The sequence below is a fragment of the Euprymna scolopes genome, chromosome 23 (genome assembly GCF_053919585.1).
Source record: "Euprymna scolopes isolate OS-2025 chromosome 23, ASM5391958v1, whole genome shotgun sequence".
Taxonomy (NCBI): Eukaryota; Metazoa; Mollusca; class Cephalopoda; order Sepiida; family Sepiolidae; genus Euprymna; species Euprymna scolopes.
Genome location: NC_136504.1, coordinates 109147140 through 109155733, shown reverse-complemented (window position 1 = coordinate 109155733; position 8594 = coordinate 109147140).

The window sequence follows — 8594 nt, the reverse complement described above, 5'->3', positions numbered from 1 at the left end:
ATTTCACCTTGCCGATATATTTCTACACGCGTTATTCATCCATCGAAACAAACATTTTATCTATTATATAAAGGGCAAAAATCGGTTTAAATGTGTACATGTATGTGTGTTTGCATGTTCATCGACAGAGGTGACGGATTCCTACGACATTGGTATCGTTTTGAAGCTTGACCCTTTGGACGACAAATATGGAAAAATTGGCCAAAAACATTAATTCCTTCACCTGTATCAAGGCACTTTTCTACAGGGAGGGGTCGCATTTTTCGCCGATATTTTCGAGAGTCCTCCCCTCTTTTCGATTGTCTAGCTTTAATTTAAACCTACCTCACTTCTGGTTTGAAGATGGCCAAAACAGGGGTCAAACAGCAAAGACCTGACGTTGTTTTTTCACGTTCTATTCCTCCTTTGCGCTACGGGTTCGAGCCTGCGTTCCGACTATCACTTTTTTTTTTTTTTGCTCAGCACATACCTCCAAACACCTGGGCAACGCCGGACACTAGGCTAGTTCATGATAAAACAGCCATAAAGCTTTGCTGAAACAGTGATAAAGGATAAAGAATAAAGGATAAAACACATCATATGTGATTAGCGATGTCAGAGCTAAAAATGGCTGAGTTTTATTAGAAAGTTTTTATTGCAGCATATATAAAAGCAGAAACAACCCCCAAAATACAGTAGAGGAACGCATTTCCTGTTCATTTAAGATTTATGTGATGTTTAAGAAGTAATCTAGTGGGGCAGGTTATCTCAATATCCCATAAGAATCTTTCACTTAGTGGCACAAGCACCAAAAGCTGCACAAATAACGTTCAGAACATACATTTTTAGAAAAGAATGTTAACCATCAGAAAATTCAAGATGGCTGCCAGTTTTCAAGATGGCTGCCAGTTTTCAAGATGACTGTAGAAACAAACCTGACAAATTTCAATTTTGCTGCTTGTATTACCAAGTGAACGATTGTTTCAGCAATCTGCTCCACTACAGTTAAATATTTACACACAGACACACAGAAATACATCTACAGTTGTATGTAGGAGAATTGAAATGAAAATCAAAAAATTAAAGCAAACGATAAACATTTTTAAATAAACGAAACCATTCATGTAAATTGTGTTTCACATTATATCGGCTAATTTGTAATTATTTATATTATAATATACTTGATTACATGTATTCGTCCTTTAAGTGTTTTATGTTTGAACTAGCTGGATGTCCGGCGTTTCTCCATCGTACAATACGCTTTTTTTACATAGGCATCAGCACTTATCAAGGCCCTGAGAACACTCGAGGATAAGGGTTAAAGAGTGTACAGTAGACAATTGGACAATATAGTAAGCGTTAGTCATGGAAATTCGGTGAATTTGTGAACTTAATTGGAACGGCTCATCAAAACCTTTTTACGTTTAACTTGAAGACAACCTTATTGTAGTCAGCTGGAAAGCAGGAAAACGGAAGACAATTTCATAGGCGTGCAAGACAATTTCATAGGCGTCTAAGAAAGAAGCTTTGGTTCATGGAATCTACGTTTATGTTTAGGCACAGATAAAGAGTGGGGGAATTATTGGTAGTATTTTCAGCTAGAAGAGTGCTTCTTGTGAAAGTTTGGCGAGGGGGGACCATAGATTGCAGCTCAGTCGAGCACTTTCCATGAAAATAACGATAAAGCAGAGACAATCTCGCAACATCTCTTCTGTGAGAAAGAGGTTGCAGGGAAGAGAAAAGGACATCTCCTACGAGGCTACGAAGTCTATTTTGAACTCTATCAAGGCAGGACAAGTCCTTTGTAGCAGCTCCTGCCTAGATGCGTCAACAGTACTCTATCCTTAGATGTACCTGGCTCTTATATAGAAAATGATGCTTTAATTTATGCAGATTGCGTACGTATTATTATAGAATTAATCCTCTATTAAATATTATATACTACGAGAAATAATTTACTCGGTTGACTAACTAAAATAAATAAATAAATGAAATAAAATAAATAATAATGATAATGATAAGTCTTTCTGTTTGTTTACAATGTCATATCAACTGATATCATGGCTTTACGATGAATTTCCTGAAAACTTAGTTCTAATTAATTTGTTCGTTTTAAAATATGTAAGAAAAGAAATGATTTGCGGCGATTTTAAATGGCGTATCTTCTTTTATCGTAAATTGAATCCATTAATGAGCAAACAATTAAAATAAAACGGTGAAGTTTTTTCTACATAGGCACAACCACTTATCACGGTCCAGAGGCCATTCGAGGATAAGGGTGAAAGAGTGTACCGTAGTCAATTGCACAATATAGTAATCGAAATTCGGTAACTACTAAAGCTTGAACACGGGATCATTCAATCTGAGCTATGTTTCCAGACATCAGCAAATGTGTTTTTTTCTAAGAATAAATTATGTGTTTAGATTATATTATCTCACTTTCCGGTGCAGCCTAAAATATTCCCCTATAAAAAGAAAGAAAGATAATTTTTAGCATCGGATTTCTCGATTTTCGATACTTTATATCTGTATACAACACATCTGAGAACTCTGCTAGACATTGCCATTGTATGAAATTTGCAAAAGATGGGCTCAGCCGTTTCGAGACCTATAAGGAACTCACTCGCACACAGACACACATAAAGTGACTTTTATATAATTGTAGAGATTATAGTATTTAATTATTGGAATTATTTAGAGATTAGTAATTTGTATATTTTTATTTCTTTATTTGCGGACTAGTATCCGAATTTTAAATTTTTGTTTAATTATGTTGAGGAGTAGATGGCAGATCCGTCGTTGAACAACTATGAAAAAGATTAGAGATTATTTTAGAACATATGTTAGAACATATTAAATATATCGCGTTTTGCATTCAAACTTTAATATTGCGTAGTGATAGATATAAAAAAATGAATGTACGAGAGAGAGAGAGAGAGAGAAAGAAAGGGAGAGAGAAAGAAAAAAAAGAAGAACGAAAAAAGAAAGGGCAAGGTAAACAGTGTTTACAGCAATAATATACTTTGTACCGAGTCAACTCGGGAGATTACATTTGTCGTCAGTTCATTATATTCCCGAATGCACTAAACTACGCAACTAAATCAAACAAGTTCGTTTTATCGTTTATTTTTTACGTTCAGTGTCCTTAATTCTTCTTCATTGAAGCTTCTCACTTATTCACAACCCAAGTGTTTGAACTGTATAACAACGCCAGTCCCATATATATATATATATATATATATATATATATATATATATATATATATATATATATATATATATATATATATATATATATATATATATATAATGGGTTAATAAATTCCAACGAAAGAAAGATTTATATTTTAATAAGTGGGTAGTCACCAACAATGTGTATTTTTTTAACATTATTTTATTATTCCGTGTCTTGGTTTTTCATTGAGAATTATGTTTGGATCATTGTAATAATGTTTTTAAGTCATTGAAATCGTTTACGTACGTTTCAGACGGTCTGATGCGTCCTCGTCAGAAATTATTTTCAAATGTTTAAAAATGGCGATTTTCGTAGTTAGTTTGAAGTTTTTCCAAGGGGTGGAGGCTTGTAAGTGTTTATTATACATTGGTATGCTGAATTTTTATTGCTTTTTTATGGCTTTTTTATTTGGTTTGTCCAGGGAGATATTTTGATATCAAAATAGAATGAAAGCATCCCTACACTTATTTCAGAAGAGCCAGTCCCCCCTCCCCACACATACATATTAGTAACGACCTCGGACCACAGCCGCCTTCCTAAGAAAGCAAATAACCCCAAAATACTATAAAACAATATACACATTCCCAAACCAATAAAAGCAAACACACACACACGCACACACACGCGCGCACACACACATAAACAACACACACACACACACATACACACACCCTACCCCACCCTAAAGGAAAAGAAAAACACATTAGCAGAAAGAGATAGCGACTGACTACGGCGAGGTCAAAATCTCCCTGGACAAACCAAATAAAAAAGCAATAAAAATTCAGCATACCAATGTATAATAAACACTTACAAGCCTCCACCCCTTGGAAAAACTTCAAACTAACTACGAAAATCGCCATTTTTAAACATTTGAAAATAATTTCTGACGAGGACGCATCAGACCGTCTGAAACGTACGTAAACGATTTCAATGACTTAAAAACATTATTACAATGATCCAAACATAATTCTCAATGAAAAACCAAGACACGGAATAATAAAATAATGCTAAAAAATACACATTGTTGGTGAATACTCCCTTATTTAAATATATATATATATAACTATATATATATAACTCTCTCTCTCTCTCTCTATATATATATATATAAATATATATATATATATATATAATGGGTTAAGAAATTCCAATAAAAGAAAGATGTATATTTAAATAAGGGAGTAGTCACCAAAACGCGCACACACACATAAATACACACACACACACACCCTACCCCACCCCACCCTAAAGGAAAAGAAAAAAAACATTAGCAGAAAGAGATAGCGACTACAGCCAGGTCAACGTCTCCCTGGACAAGCCCAATAAAAGAGCAATAAAAAGTCAGCATACCAATGAATAATAAACATTTACAAGCCTTCACCCCTTGGAAAAACTTTAAATTAGCTACGAAAATCGCCATTTTTTACATCTCCAACACATTTGAAAATAATTTCTGACGAGGACGCATCACAGACCGTCTGAAACGCGCGTAAACGATTTCAATGACTTAAAAACATTATTACAATGATCCAAACATAATTCTCAATGAAAAACCAAGACACGGAATAATAAAATAATGTTAAAAATACACATTGTTGGTGACTACTCCCTTATTTAAATATATATATATGTGTGTGTGTGTGTGTGTGTGTGTGTGTGTGTGTGTGTGTGTGTGTGTGTGTGTGTGTGTGTGTGTGTGTGTGTATCATCAGTGGTGAAAAAAAACCGGACTAGAGTGTTCAATGTGTAGTCAGAGCAGTATATAGGAAATTTATTGCTGTGAGTCCAGAATGAATTTATATATTGTTTCAGCTAGGAAGATATCTTCTGAAGATAAGGAGAGATTAGATCAGCTTCGTCAGAATTCACAGATGGACTATGACGAAGCTGGTCTGATTTCTCCTCATCTTCAGAGGATTTCTTCCTAGCGGAATCAATATGTACATTCATTCTGTCCCCATAGCAATAAATTTCATATATATATATATATATATATATATATATATATATATATATATATATATATATATATATATATATATATATAGTAATGTGATTGATAATTAAAATTAAAATTAAAAATAAAAATGTGTTTCATAAGAAGGAACACAACAAATTAACTAATTTGTACGATCGTTTCGGAAACGATGTTTTTATTGTGATAGACATTAAATCATGGACAATAATTTTGACATATATATAGTCTCCTCACCAGCAAAAGTATTGGGTGTTTTTTTTTAAAATATATAAAATAAACTATAAATAAACCAAGCATTTTAAGTAAATCAGATGTATCTGAAAAATATTAAAATACAAAGGAAAATAGTTACTTATTAATGTTGATAAGCAAATTAATACAGTGGTTGAGAATAAAAATAGAATAAAATTATAAATCTGAATTCGTTTATATATAAGGTTATAATAATATGTTTTTAATAAAAGATAAACAATTATATATATATATATACATATATATATATATATATATATATATATATATATATATATATATATATACAGTGATGATCATATTTATTGGCACGGTAAAATAAAAGTTAAATTTTGTCTAATAAATTCTAAAAAAGGGATTAAATTAAAGAAAATAGCAAAGTATATTATGTATTTTAAACTGGCCTTTCCGATGCAGCAATCGGATTTTAGAAAAAATAAATAACAAAGGAACAACAAACATAATTGCAAAAAACCCTTGTTCAAAATTATTGGCACGGCTTTGTTTTTATTTTAGTATCAGTATAATATCAATCAATTTCCGGTTTACGTGCTTTCTGAACTTTTTATAGCCATATTATGCTTGTTTAACGCTAATTCAGTGAATAATATTTTTCATATAATTTTTAGATAGCGATTTATTTAAACTATTATAAGTGACTAAATTATAATTTTCAATCGCCATGGTTAAAACTAAGGAACACAGCGAAGACGTCAGGAAGCTTGTTGTAGCATGCCATACCAATGGGGAGGGCTATGATAAGATTTCAAAGAAGCTAAACCTTCCCAAATCCACTGTTAGAGCCATAATAAACAAGTTCAAATCGCAAGGCCACGTTATGAGTTTAGAGGGTAGAGGGAGTAAAAGGATTATTTCCCCAAGAGATGAACGGAAAATTGTTCGACAAGTAAAACAACACCCAAGGATCTCTGTTGGGGAGATTGTTGATGAACAGAGCACCTCTGGAGTGAATGTATCTCGACATACAGTTGGTAGAGTTTTGAAGAGAGCTGGTTTAAAAGCATGTCGTCCGAGAAAGACTCCCTTATTGAAGCCTATGCACCTGAAAGCAAGGCTAGTCTTTGCAAAACGTCATATTGATAAAGATGTTGCATTCTGGAAACGTGTTCTATGGACTGACGAAACGAAAATAGAGTTATTTGGCCATAATAAAGTGTCTTATATTTACAGAAAATCTTGCGAAGCTTTCCTGCCTAAGAACATCATACCCACAGTGAAGCACGGTGGAGGCAGTTTGATGTTTTGGGGATCCTTTGCTGCCTCTGGACCAGGACGACTTGTTAAGGTCACAGGTAGCATAAAAAAGGAAGATTATGTTAAAATATTGGATGAAAACCTGAAAGACTCTGCTAAAGAGCTCTCACTTGGTCGTCGTTGGTGGTTCATGCAAGATAATGACCCAAAGCATTCGGCTAAACTGACTAAGAAATGGCTTGAGGACAATCATATTAATGTTTTGTAGTGGCCATCAGAAAGCCCAGACCTTAATCCAATTGAAAATTTATGGAGAACATTAAAATTGAGGGTAATGCAAAGGAATCCTAAGAATCTTATTCAATTGGAGGATTATTGTCAGGAAGAGTGGGCTAAAATTACTACTGAAGAGTGCAACAACTTGGTTGTAAACTATGAAAAGCGACTGAGGAAGGTAATCAAGGCCAAAGGCTATACAATTGATTATTAAATAAATCGTGCCAATAATTTTGAACAAGGGTTTTTTGCAATTATGTTTGTTGTTCCTTTGTTATTTATTTTTTCTAAAATCCGATTGCTGCATCGGAAAGGCCAGTTAAAAATACATAATATACTTTGTTATTTTCTTTAATTTAATCCCTTTTTTAGAATTTATTAGACAAAATTTAACTTTTATTTTACCGTGCCAATAAATATGATCATAACTGTATATATATATATATATATATATATATATATATATATATATATATATATATATATATATATATATACCTTTTAATTGTTCGCCTTTTGAAAACCGTAGTTAACGTCAAAGCATTCATTTGGATTTGGATTGTAGCTTATAAATGCACGAAATGTTAAATTTTCAAAGCGAATGTCAATGGAACATTTTTAGCGGTTAGAATATATTAGTAAAGATTTTTAAAAAATTAGGGGAGATAATATTATTTGTCTATTTAAAATAATCAAAGGGAGATTATTATCGTTTATTTTTTTTATATTATATGATATAAGAGGATCTTATTGACTTAAACTATTTTAATGATTTATTTACTTATTTATTGAAATTAACAAATATAGTAAAGGTTAAACTTAAATAGATATTTAAACAAGATATACAATAATGTTAAATATATCGGATAAACTAATATTAATAATAATAATAATGATGATCCAAATTTCATTAATATGGATATTAAGTTATAAATTATAATTCCAAGATAGATTATTTATAAGCAACATTTTTAATAACTTATGGTGGTTTATATTTGTTAAACTTAAACCAACGTTTATGATTGCATGAGGATGTAAGCTTATCTCTTGAATTTAGGAGGATGTTTTTAATTTTGATATAGTCATATTTTAAAATCTTAAGGGTCTCAGACATAGAAAGTGCATAGAATCTGTCCCCCGGCGTATATCCTTTATATGATCCTACTATTTTCCATTTAAAATTGAAGAAAATTGAGTCGCCAAATATGCTTAGATAAGGTGCTTTGGTTCAACAGGTAGGTTTATAAAGGAGTGCTTACGGGTTGAAATCCTATGCTTCTTAAGTCCAGATGTGGAACCGAAGTTAATTGCGTTTTGTTTCATGCATTTATTGTCAGGTAGATAAGCGGTGGCATTGGTATGTGAAGGGTTGGTCTGTATTTGATTGGGAGATTGGTTAAAGCGGGTGTAGTTATTTAATCGTGTGGTCGAGCTATGGTTATCATTAACCTCGTCTAAATTTAAATATATATATATACATGTATATATATGTACATATATACATATATATATATACGTACATACATGTATATATATATACATATATACATGTATGTATATATATATAACTATATATATATATATATATATATGTATATATACTAGCTGAAGTACCCGGCGTTGCCAGGTAGTATTTGATATATATTCCGTTCTTACCCA